General features: G+C 37.3%; 1 pseudogene; it reads left to right on the top strand.

Annotated features, from left to right (window-relative positions):
- LOC124228185 (39S ribosomal protein L13, mitochondrial-like) overlaps positions 1-7,105 on the top strand; it is a 29,840-nt pseudogene extending 22,735 nt beyond the window's left edge.
- The last annotated feature ends 5,488 nt before the right edge of the window (positions 7,106-12,593 follow it).

Genomic DNA, 12,593 nt, shown 5'->3' with positions numbered 1-12,593 from the left:
TCCTCGTTGCGTGTTGCTTTATATAGCCCACAGTTTTATGCATAGCACAGCCTTGAAATGGATCAGCAAGAACATAATGATCGTACTTTAAGCAGGAAATGTTAAATGATCTATGTCTGTCGTTATGGGCTAAGTCTCGATTAATTCAGGAGGTGGATTTCTCAGTGGAAAAGAAAGCAAATGACCTCGTGTCATTTACTGTACATGAATAAATTTGACATTTGGGGATAAAATGGTAAGATAAGTTGAATTTATGGCTTTTTCTCTTAAGAACGCCCTGGCAATACTACGCAGTATTTACTTAGCTTCACTGTCTCTTCTTTTGCATAATTTGGGGGCAGACTCCTTTCCTCCTCCCCCTGCTCCTTCTTCCTCTTTTCAGGAACAAAACAACTATGTAAAACACTATAAAATAACAACAACAAAAAAGCCTTACCAGAAATTAAACAGAAAAAAAGTAGAGGAATTTGATTTTATTAAAAAATAGCATCTATGAAAACATATGTAGAATATTCTTCAGGGTTTTCAAATTAAAAATCCTTCAGAATGCCAGGTATATAATAATGGGACAGTAAAAGAAATGAGAGGAAAGGCAAAATATATAGCTGTGTCGTTTTTACAGCTTTGTGAAGTTGCCTGGTAGACTTGCCTATGGTTTGGTTGATTTTAGTTTTTCTTGGCTCTTATAAGAGCAGAAACCCAGAAAAATCTTCTAGAGATCTTTATCTCATTGGTGATAAAAAAAATTCATAATACCAATAGGTTCAGACAGCTCAGTTTATTCCTGCACAGAAATTTTATTTTTCTCTCAATAATGTCTCATCCTCCCCCTCTTCTCCATAGAGCCTTTAACCTCCCTGCAGTGACACTCCACTGAGCCGCTTTCCAAGGGGAGAAAGAATGTTTGAAAATGTGGGGGAAGATGCAAACAGCAACCCACATGAAAATCTTTATTTAGATAGTTTTTATCCTGAGATTTAAAAAATGCCCACCAAGGTACTCAATCCTATTTTCTTAGCAAAGGGAAGACAATAAAGGAAGAAGGTGGGCAATGCTAATACACCTGCACGCTGGTTGGAATTCAACATTTCCTCTTATTTAGTGCTTTATTATTTTATTGTTAGTCTCTATCCAGAGCTCACAGCATCAATAGGCAAGAGCTTGCTGGGTAGCAAATTTGAGTGTGGATTTTGAAGTCAACTTGACCTCACTTCAGATTCCTTGAGTATTTTTAGATCTGATAGTTTAACTGTGTCAACAGAAGTAACCAGAAATTTCACCCTACCCAAAACAAACAAAACAAAACAAGACAAAATTTCCAAGAGTAATAGTAACAACAATGAAAGCAAAATAGCCAAAATGTATGTTTATCGTAGTGGAAAGAGATTCTATTTGAAGTCAGGAAATCTGCATTTAATTTTCTAGAACAAACACTCACGAGTGATGTGAACATAAACTCCTTAGCCTCTTTCTTCATCGGTTCAATGGGAGTGACTACTTGCCTAACTTCTCTATAGTTCGTGTGCAGACTGAACAATGGTATATCTCAGGGATCAGTAAACTTTTTTTGAAAAGGGCCAGAGAGTAAATGTTTTAGGTTTTGTGGGTCATTATGGTCTTTACAACAAATACTCAACTCTACTGTTGTAGGGCAAAAGCAGCCATAGACAATACAAATGCTAACAAATGCATCTGTGTTCCAATAAAACTTTATTTATGAACACTAAAATTCATATTTTATATAGATTTCACGTTTCCAAAAAATTCTGTCCTTTTTTTGATTTTTTTCTCCAAGCGTTTAAAAATGTAAAAATCATTCTTAGTTGCAGGCTGTACAAAAACAAGTGGTGGGCTGGATTTGACCCACAGGCTATAATTTGCTGACTTTGATGTATATTAAAGCGTTTAATAACCTTCCATAAGTGTAAGTAGTTGTTACTATGTTGTGTAAGATCACTGAGGTACATTTTAATGACAGATTGATTTCCCTGTGTCACCTCAAACTTGGTGAGATTTCTGCTTGCCATCTCTGCAACATTTCAGTGTTGTTCCAAGAAAATCATTTAAGAGGGGAGGATCTTTTGACTAAAAAAGTTCCAGGATGCATTTCCCACCCAGAGAGAAATAGTTGTAGAGTTACTTGGCATTTGAAATTAGATGAACTATTGAATCATCTCAGAGTGAAGCATCCTGGATTTCCCCAGACGACGTAGGCGTTCATTTTACACCTTGTGCCTGCCCCAATATACAACCCCATCACATTGTATTGTAATTGTCTGCTTAGGTGTTGGTCTCCCAATGGATTAGGAGCTTTGTGAGGGTAGAGACTGGGCCCCAGTACCTCCTAAAGTGTCTCACAATATTATTTGTTTGTTTATTTATGCCCCTGTCCAGCTAATAAAGAATCGACAGAGTTTTCAAAAATACTTACAGAAAAAAAACATATAAAATAGACGGGGAAATGGGATAAAGGAGAAATATGAGAGTTAAAATTATAAAGGGGAGGTAAGAGTATCGCAGAGAAGTATGTTCCACTTGGGGCTGTCCGTGGCTCCACATGGCCAGCCATCTTGCCCCTGTCATTTCCAGCAGCGGAAGCCAACTTCTTTTTTTTTTTTAATTTTATCTTTTTTTATTTTTTGAGAGGAAGATTAGCCCTGAGCTAACTGCTGCCAATCCTCCACTTTTTGCTGAGGAAGACTGGCCCTGAGCTAACATCCATGCCCATCTTCTTCTATTTTATAGATGGGACGCCTACCACAGCATGGCTTTTGCCAAGCGATGCCATGTCCACACCTGGGATCCGAACCAACGAACCCCGGGCTGCTGAGAAGTGGAACGTGCGAACATAACTACTGTGCCAGCAGGCCGGCCCCAGGAAGCCAACTTCTGATTACCCTGATCTGCAGATAGACATGGAGTACCATGACTGGTCTGCAGACATTACTAAGGGAGAAGGTGGTCACAGCATTTGAGAGATGATGCTGGATTAGTAATTGTATATCTATATTCTCTGGCCTCACAAGATTATGTCATTAGTTTAAAAGTGAGAATTAGGCAAAATTTGAAAATGTAGGCAAAGTTTATCTTTAGAGTCTCCCTACCTCTCCTTTCATTCCCCCTTTTCTGTGCAGGTTTGCACCCTATTCCACACCCCGCAGGCCTTTGCTCTCAACTCTCTGTTAGCTAATTACTGTTGATATGGGTTAGCTCCTGATCCCTTTCAGCAGCACTCTCAACATCTTAAAATGTTCTAAGGGAAATGCAAAGGCTCCATGGAAAAATAAGTTTGAAAACTTTGAAAATCTAGCTCCTGCCCTGAGAATTGCAATATAAGTCCTCTTGAGAATTCCACAGTAAATCCACCTGTGTAAATATTGCTCAAACGGATTTGATTATGGGATTTTTTTCAGATAATCTCTAATAACATCTGATGGATTCATTTTCTATATATTTCAATTCACTTCAATTAAGCAAATACATCATTTAGAGAAAACTGCCTACTGCATCGAATACTTCATAAGTAAGAAGAGTAATTCTTCCCTTCATGGAGCTTATCATTTAGCAAGGAATGATCCATTTTGGGGACAAATGACTTATAATATTATTCTTGGCAGTATGTGAACTTTAACAGAATTGTTTATGAGGGTTAAACACCTTTCAAAACCCAAAGAAATGATTCTTTAGGGTTGAAACATTTTAGGACCCACAACAAGCAGCAAAGAAGAGAAGATAGTTTTAGGAAGGGGCCCAAGTTCAGTGTCTCATAGTACATACTATGCAAGATGCAGCCTATTCCATATACTCATAAATGCAATTTGCAGCATGGTAGAATGGCATCGAACTTGGGATCAGGAAATGTGAATTTGAATCCCGCCTCTGTCACACGATCTTTTTTGTTCTGGAGCAAAACAACGCCATGATTACATATTTAGAAAACACAAGAGAGTATACTCACAACTACTAGAAATTATACGGGGCCAGCCCCATGACTGAGTGGTAAAAGTTCTGTGTACTCCACTTCAGTGGCCCAGGTTCCCGGGTTTGAATCCTGGGTATAGACCTGCTCTACTCATCAGCCATACTGTGGAGGCATCTCACATACAAAGTAGAGGAAGCCTGGCACAGATGTTAGCTCAGGGCCATCTTCCTCAAGCAAGAAAATAAAAAAGAGGAGGATTGGTAATGAGTGTTAGCTCAGGGCAAATCTTCCTTACACACACAAAAATAAAAACTACTAGAAACTATAAAAGAACCCAACATGATCATTGGTTACAAAATTGATATGTAAAATCAATTGCTCTACTATATACTGACAATAACTGGTTAGAAAATTTAATGGGAGAGAAAGCTCTCCTTTATAAGAGCAACAAAAAACACAAAATAGGGCTAAATGTAACAAGAAATGTTCAGAACCAAAATTCTGCTGTGGGAGAATAAATTTTAACAGACAATTTCTGGTTCCAGAAATATCTTGGACAAATTTGCTTCTGACCTCCAGCTTTTCTGATGTGAAATCAGAGTTCATTTGTATTTTTCTTCTGCTTCGTATAACATCATTTTTTCCTCTGGCTGATTTTAAGAATATCTCTGTAGCTTTGCTTTTTAAGAATCCGACTATGATATGCCAAGGGGTTTATATTTTTCACCAAATTTAGGAAATTCCTCTTCATCCTTTTTTGAAATGTTTTCCCTCCATTTCACTCTCTCCTTTCTTTCTAGATATGGATATTGGACCACTGTTAGGCTATTGTTCCGCAAATACTTCAGTATTTCATTATGTCTTGGCTGCTAATTCCATAGCTGTTTCAACAAATTTTTTGCTCTCTAAATTGTGGATCACATTTTCCTGCTTCTTCATCGGTTCAATGGGAGTGACTACTTGCCTAACTTCTCTATAGTTCGTGTGCAGACTGAGCAATGGTATATCTCAGGGATCAGTAAACTTTTTTTGAAAAGGGCCAGAGAGCACATCTAATAATTTTGAATTGTATGCTAGGCATTGTCAGTATGTGGAGGCAGGGTATAGATTATGTTGTCTTATTCCAAAAGGAAATTTTATTCTGCCATATAACTAAATGAACTAGGTCCTTTTGATCATGTTAGGATTGATTTTATGCTGTGTTAGGATAGAAATATTTCAGTTTTGTCCTCAGTCCTACGACATGACCCTAACTCTAGGACTTGGTCCTCACTCCTAAACTCTGGCCTTTCAGGGGTTTCAACTGAATGTCTGAAGTGTTCAGTGTGGTCTCTTCACTTTGGGATTGAATCCTACCTTCTCCTAACAATCTGAAATCTCCATTTATATCCTCTGTATCTCCATGTATCTCTCAGATCCACAATTGCTCTGTTGCTCTTTATAGAGTCTTGTTCTGCACAAACTTATCCCATCTGTAAGCTAAGGTATCAAGCCAAGAATTCTACCATGTAGAATTCTGGAGGCCCTTTCTGTACATTTCCCTCCTCTCTGCTAACCTGCCCCTCAGATTTAATCCACCTCACCAGACCTGAACTCTAATCTCTGCCATTTCAAGTCAGTAAGACTACTGCTCTGCTTGCATTTCATCTTCTTGTACTGAAGTCAGGAAATTGTCCCCAGGCTGGTTGCTGGGAAAATGTGAGTTTAACCTTGTGGGTTTGCCTTCTATCAAGGATCACATTTCTACTGTGTCTATTATTCAATGCCTGAAAAACAGTTGCCTCATATTTTGTTCTGTTTTATAATTGCTTAAAGAGACATGATAAGTTTTATACCATTTTCTCCATAACGGCTAGAAGTGGAAATCAGCACTTTTTTTGTATTTGTAAGTCTGCTTTACATCAGTGAGTGCCAACTTTGGTTGTGAAACATTCAAATTGCCTGCAATCATTTTAAAGGTACTGTAAAACTTTCATAACAATAGCTTTGTAAGGTCAAGAGTAGGCATTACTATAAAATAATTTTTAAAATACAGCAGAAGAAATAAGGTTGAAAGTCTCACTTAAAGCTGTATAATGTCGGTGTGCCATCAACTGAGACGGAGAAGGCTGAGAGTGAAGCAGGTTTCTGGTGGAGGAGCAAGAGTTCAGTTTTGGATACGTTGCTCTGAGATGCTTCTTAGCCCAGGCCTGCTCCAAGTGTGATTCCTTCCTTGGACTGTTACTTGTCCCTGATGAGCAAGCACTACTTTTGTTTGAGTTTGGTATCTCTCAGATGGGAAAATGCAGCCTGTCGGTGTCGCAATCCAATGTACACATCAGGATAGATGCGGAGAGGGCTGATGGCCACTCTGAGTTTATTATAACCAGCGTTTCAATATATACATAGCTTACATCTGTTAAACATATACAGGTGTTCTGGATGAAGTAATTAACGAATGCCAAGAATTCTTAGTGATTTCTCAAGGAGCCCTCTCTTGGCCTCTGTTTTGATATTATCATGTTGTTGCTGTGCTCCTATATTTTTATCTCAGAACAGGCAAGGTCTCTTAGGCAATGGTCCCTCTTGCTCCCGATATCGATATCGTTTCTCCATCTGTGCCCCCGGGCGGCCGCCGCCTGGCTTAGGTTGCCCCCCAGGGGGTCTTACCCGTCATTGGCTAACCGGCCTTCTCACCTCCTGGTCACAGTTTGTTGGCAAGCTTTTTCCAGTGATTATTAACCCTTCCTGTGTCAGGGGCTACACAGCCTCCTGGGAAACTTGCTGCTATGGCATCAATGAAACGTCAAGGATTACATAAACCTGTGTACCATCAACTGAGTGACTGTGGGGATCATGTTGTCATAATGAACACAAGGCACATTGCATTTTCTGGAAAAAAATGGGAACAAAAAGTATACTCCTCACATACTGGCTACCCAGGTGGATTTAAACAAGGCTGCTCAACTTCACCAGAAGAATCCAGTGGCGATTGTAAAACTGACTATTTACGGCATGCTGACAAAAAACCTTCACAGAAGAACTCTGATGCAGAGGTTGCATCTTGTCCCAGATGAGGATATACGAGAAGATATTCTTAAGAATTTAGTGGAAGAGCTTCCTCAACCACGGAAAGTACCCAGACATCTAGGTGAGTACACACAAGAAGAAAGAGGCCTTCCCAAGAATGTGGTCTCCACCTGAAGATTATTGGCTATAGACGACTAAAAATTGCAGAAAATAACAATGAGGTGATTGAAACTTCTTCCTGGTGAATTTCTCCTAACTTACAGGGCAGAGGGAACCAAGGGCTGCATTTTGACAAGAAAGTTGTTACGAGTGCTGAAAATTTGTGGAGAAAGGTCAGGACACGTTCCTTCAATAGGAAATTGAAATAAAATACACTATTTTATAGAATTATTTTATTATGTAATCTGATTTGAATGTTATAAATGATGATAAGAATAAAATTGCTTACTTGGTTAAAAAACTGTGTAATATCTTTCAAAACTTAAGTCTAAAGAGAACATTTTACACTGTAATAGAATTGTTATTTGGCAGCATTGATTTTGTTCCTCAAAGGCCCAAGCCTAAGATTTCTATATTAAACTAACCAATCCAAAAACAATCTGTACCCTCACAGATTGCTTTTTTACAGGAGTTTAAGGAAATAAATCATCGCGAATTCTGGTAACGATTGGCTTAATTAGCAAATAAATGCCTAATAAATAAATTTCTTTAAGATAGGAGACTCACACAAGAAAAATAAGTACTATAGTTTGATAAAAGTCACATTTGAACTAAGGTCAGAGTGGAAGTTGAATATTAACAGCAACATAAATTAACTACCAAATTAAAGTGAACTTAAGGTTTACATGAGAGAGGATGGGCAAACAGAGAAAAAAGGAGAAGAAAAAGTCTATCAGGAATTGGGGGATATAGGAATGAAAAAGAATAAATTATTTTTTCCTTTTTGGTGTTTTCCATTCATTCAGTGCTTAAAAGGGGTCTTAGGATCAAGGGATTATTTTCTACTCACTTGAAAGCAACAACAAAATACTGTGTAATGAGGAAGTAAAGTGTAATTGAAAATTAGTGTTTGGAATGAATTTGTTTCTGAACTTTTAAAGTAATTTGTTTTTTTCTATATTAAATTTTTAAACTATTTGGTTTTTGTCCACCTCTAATTAAATGGAAGGCAGTGTTCCAAAATTTGGGAGTATAAATCTACCTGATGATACAGAAATTGAGTTTTACCATGTTTATAAATCAGAGAACTCTTTTAATGTATGATACAAAGTGATTCTACAGAATTCTTGGATCCCTCTCACCTGTCTGTTTCAGTAAATATCACAAGAGAAATCACTTGATCTCCTTGTTTCCATTTCTATTTTAGAAATAGATGGAAGGGACTAAAATTCGGGATCTGTTACAGTATGCTTGTTTTTTTTTTTTTTTTTAGGTAACATTGGTTTATAACATTACATAAATTTCAGGTGTACATCATTATATTTCAACTTCGATATACTCTGCATGGTGTTCACCACCACAAGTCTAATTTCCAACCATCACCTTAGCCGGATATATGATAGGTCTATTTTTAATTTTCGAGGAATCTCCATACTGTTTTCCATAGTAACTACACCAATTTACATTCCCACCAGTAGTGTATGAGGGTTCCCTTTTCTCCACATCCTCTCAAACGCTTATTTATTGTCTTTTTGTTTTATTTATTTATTTTATTTAATTAATCTTTTTATTGAGGTAACACTGGTTTGTAACATTATATACATTTCAGGTGTACATCATTATATTTCGATTTCTGTGTAGACTATGTCATGTTCACCACCCAAAGTCTAATTGCCATCCATCAACGTACACATGTGCCCTGTCACCCCTTGTCCCTCCTCCAGCCCCTCTTCCCCTCTGGTCACCAACCATCTATTCTCTGTGTTTAGGTATGTGGTGGTGGTGGTTGTTTTTTATCTTCCACATATGAGTGAAATCATACAGTATTTGGCTTTCTCTGTCTCACCTATTTCCCTTAGCATAATGCCCTCAAAATCCATCTATGTTGTCACAAATGGCAAGATTTCAACTCTTTTTATGGCTGAGTGGTATTCCATTGCACGTATATACCACATTTTTACCCGTTCACCTGTCAATGGGCACTTAGGTTGTTTCCAAGTCTTGGCTATTGTGAATATTGCTGAAATGAACATAGAGGTACGTATGTCTTTTTGAACTAGTGTTTTCATGTTCTCTGGGTATCTCCCCAGAAGTGGAATGGCTGAACCATATGGTAGTTCTATTCAATTTTTTGAGGAATCTCCATACTGTTTTCAATAGTAGCTGCACCAGCTTACATTCCCACCAGCAGTATATGAGCGTTCCCTTTTCTCCAAATCCTCTCAAACACTTATTATTTCTTGTTTTGTTAATTATAGCCATTCTGACAGGCATGAGGTGATTCCTCATTGTAGTTTTGATTTGCATTTCTCTAATAATTAGTGATGTTGAACATCTTTTCATGTGCCTCTTGACCATCTGTATATCTTCTTTGGAAAAATGTCTGTTAATATCCTCTGCCCATTTTTCAATTGGGTTGTTTGTTTTTTGTTGTTGTTGAGTTGTATGAGTTCTTTATATATTTTGGATATTAACCCCTTATCAGAAATATGATTTGCAAATATCTTCTCTCAATTGTTAGGTTGTCTTTTCATTTTGTTGATGGTCTCCTTTGCTGTGCAGAAGCTTTTTAGTTTGATGTAGTACCATTTGTTTATTGTTTCTTTTGTTTCCCCTGCCTGAAGAGACATGATGTTCAAAAAGATACTGCTAATATCAATGCCAAAGAGCTTACTGCCTAAGTTTTCTTCTAGGAGTTTCATGGTTTCAGGTCTTACATTCAAGTCTTTGATCAATTTTGTGTTAATTTTTGTGTATGGTCCAAGATAATGGTCTACTTTCATTCTTTACATGTGGCTGTCCAGTTTTCCCAACACCATTTATTGAAGAGACTTTCCTTTCTCCATTGTATGTTCTTGGCTCCTTTGTTGAAGATTAGCTGTCGATAGATGCGTGGTTTTATTTCTGGGCCTTCAATTCTGTTCCATTGATCAGTGTGTATGTTTTTGTGCCAGTACCATGCAGTTTTGATTACTACAGCTTTGTAGAATATTTTGAAGACAGGGATTGTGATGCCTCCAGCTTTGTTCTTTTTTCTCAGGATTTCTTTGGCTATTTGGGGCCTTTTGTTGTTCTACATAAATTTTAGGAGTCTTTTTCTATTTCTGTGAAAAATGTTATTGGGATTGCGTTGAATATGTAGATTGCTTTAGGAAGTATGGGTGTCTTAACAATGTGAATTCTTCCAATCCATGAGCATGGAATATCTTTCCATTTCTTTGCGTCTTCTTTGATTTCTTTTAACAATGTTTTATAGTTTTCAGTGTAAATGTCTTTCACCTCTTTGGTTAAATTTATTCCTGGGTATTTTATTCTTTTTCTTGCAATTAAAAATTGGGTTGTATTCTTAATTTCTCTTTCTACTATTTCGTTGTTAGTGTATAGAAACACAGCGGATTTTTGTAAGTTGATTTTGAACCCTGCAACTCTGCTGTAGTTGTTGATTATTTCTAATAGTTTTCTGATGGATTCTTTAGGGTTTTCTATGTATAGAATCACGTCATCTGCAAATAGCACAACTTTCAGGTCTTCCTTGCTAATTTGGATACCTTTTATTTCTTCTTCTTGCCTAATTGCTCTGGCTAAAACCTCCAGTGCTATGTTGAATAGGAGTGGTGAGAGTGGGCACCCTTGTCTTGTTCCTGTTCTCAGAGGGATGGCTTTCAGTTTTTCACCATTAAGTATGATGTCAGCTGCAGGTTTGTCATATATGGCCTTTATTATGTTGAGTTATTTTTCTTCTATACCCATTTTATTAAGAGTTTTTATCATAAATGGATGTTGGATCTTGTCAAATGCTTTCTCTGGATCTAGTGAGATGATCATGTGATTCTTATTCCTCTCTTTCTTAACGTAGTATATCACCTTGATTGATTTGTGGATGTTGAACCATCTCTGCATCCTTGGAATAAATCCCACTTGATTGTGGTGTATGAGCCTTTTAATCTATTGCTGTATTTGGCTTGCCAATATTTTGTTGAGGATTTTTGCATCTAAGTTCATCAGTGATATTGGCCTGTAATTTTCATTCTTAGTGTTGTCCTTGTCTGGTTTTGGTATCAAGGTAATGTTGGCCTCATTGAATGTGTTAGGAAGTGTTCCATATTCTTCAATGTTTTGGAAATAGTTTGAGAAGGATAGGTATTAAATCTCCCTCGAATGTTTGGTAGAATTCTCAAGAGAAGCCCTCTGGTCCTGGACTTTTGTTTTTGGGGAGGTTTTCAATTACTGTTTCAATCTCTGTGCTTGTGATTGGTCTATTCAGATTCCTATGTCTTCTTGATTCAGTTTTGGGAGGTTGTATGGATCTAGGAATTCATCCATTTCTTCTAGTTTATCAAATTTGTGGGCATATAGTTTTTCATAGTATTCTCTTATAGTCCTTTGTATTTCTATAGTGTCTATTATAATTTCTCCTCTTTCATTTCTAATTTTATTTATTTGAGCCTTCTCTCTTTTTTTCTTGGTGAGTCTGGCTAAGGGTTTGTCAATTTTGTGTATCTTCTCAAAGAACCAGCTCTTAGGTTCATTAATCCTTTCTACTGTTTTTTTTTTTAAGTCTCTATTTCATTTATTTCTGCTCTGATTTTTCTTATTTCTTTCCTTCTGCTGACTTTGAGACATCACAATCCCTGACTTCAAAACATACTACAAAGCTATAGTAACCAAAACTGCATGGTACTGGCACAAAAACAGACAAACAGATCGATGGTTCAGAATTGAAAGCCCAGAAATAAAACTGCACATCTTTTGACAGCTAATCCTTGACAAAGGAGCCAAGAACATATAATGGAGAAAGGAAAGTCACTTCAATAAATGGTATTGGGGGCCAGCTCAGTGGTGCAGCTGCTAAGTTCACATGTTCTGCTTTGGCAGCCCAGGGTTCGCCAGTTCAGATCCTGGGTGCGGACATGGCACCACTTGGCAAGCCATGCTGTGGCAGGCCTCCTACATATAAAGCAGACAAAGATGGGCACAGGTCTTAGCTCAGGGCCAGTCTTCCCCAGCAAAAAGAGGGGGATTGATGGCAGATGTTAGCTCAGGGCTAATCTTCCTCAAAAAAAAAAAAAATGGTATTGGGAAAACTGGACAGCCACAGGCAAAAGAATGAAAGTAGACCATTATCTTGCACCATTCACAAAAATTCACTCAAAATTGATTAAAGACTTGAATGTAAGACATGAAACCATAAAACTCCTAGAAGAAAATATAGGCAGTAGACTGACATTGGTCTTAGCAGCACCTGTACAAATACCAGGTTTCTTCCTTTTCCTCTTCCCCTTCTATGTTTTTGTTGTCACAAATTATCCCTTTTTATATTGTGAGTTCATTACCAAAGTAAAGTAGTTATAGTCATTTTTAATGCTTCCTTTCCCTTTAATCTTTATGTTATAATTAAGTGTTTACTAACCTATTCTGATATAGAGTGGCAATATTCTGATTCTGTCTATTTATCACCTCGCTCAAAGCTTTGTATTCCTTTGACTTTTTGTTTCAGGTCAGA

This window comes from Equus quagga, chromosome 16, assembly GCF_021613505.1.
Source record: "Equus quagga isolate Etosha38 chromosome 16, UCLA_HA_Equagga_1.0, whole genome shotgun sequence".
NCBI classification, from domain to species: domain Eukaryota; kingdom Metazoa; phylum Chordata; class Mammalia; order Perissodactyla; family Equidae; genus Equus; species Equus quagga.
The sequence above is the reverse complement of the archived record's forward strand: the minus strand, read 5'-3'. Positions and strand labels throughout refer to the sequence as shown.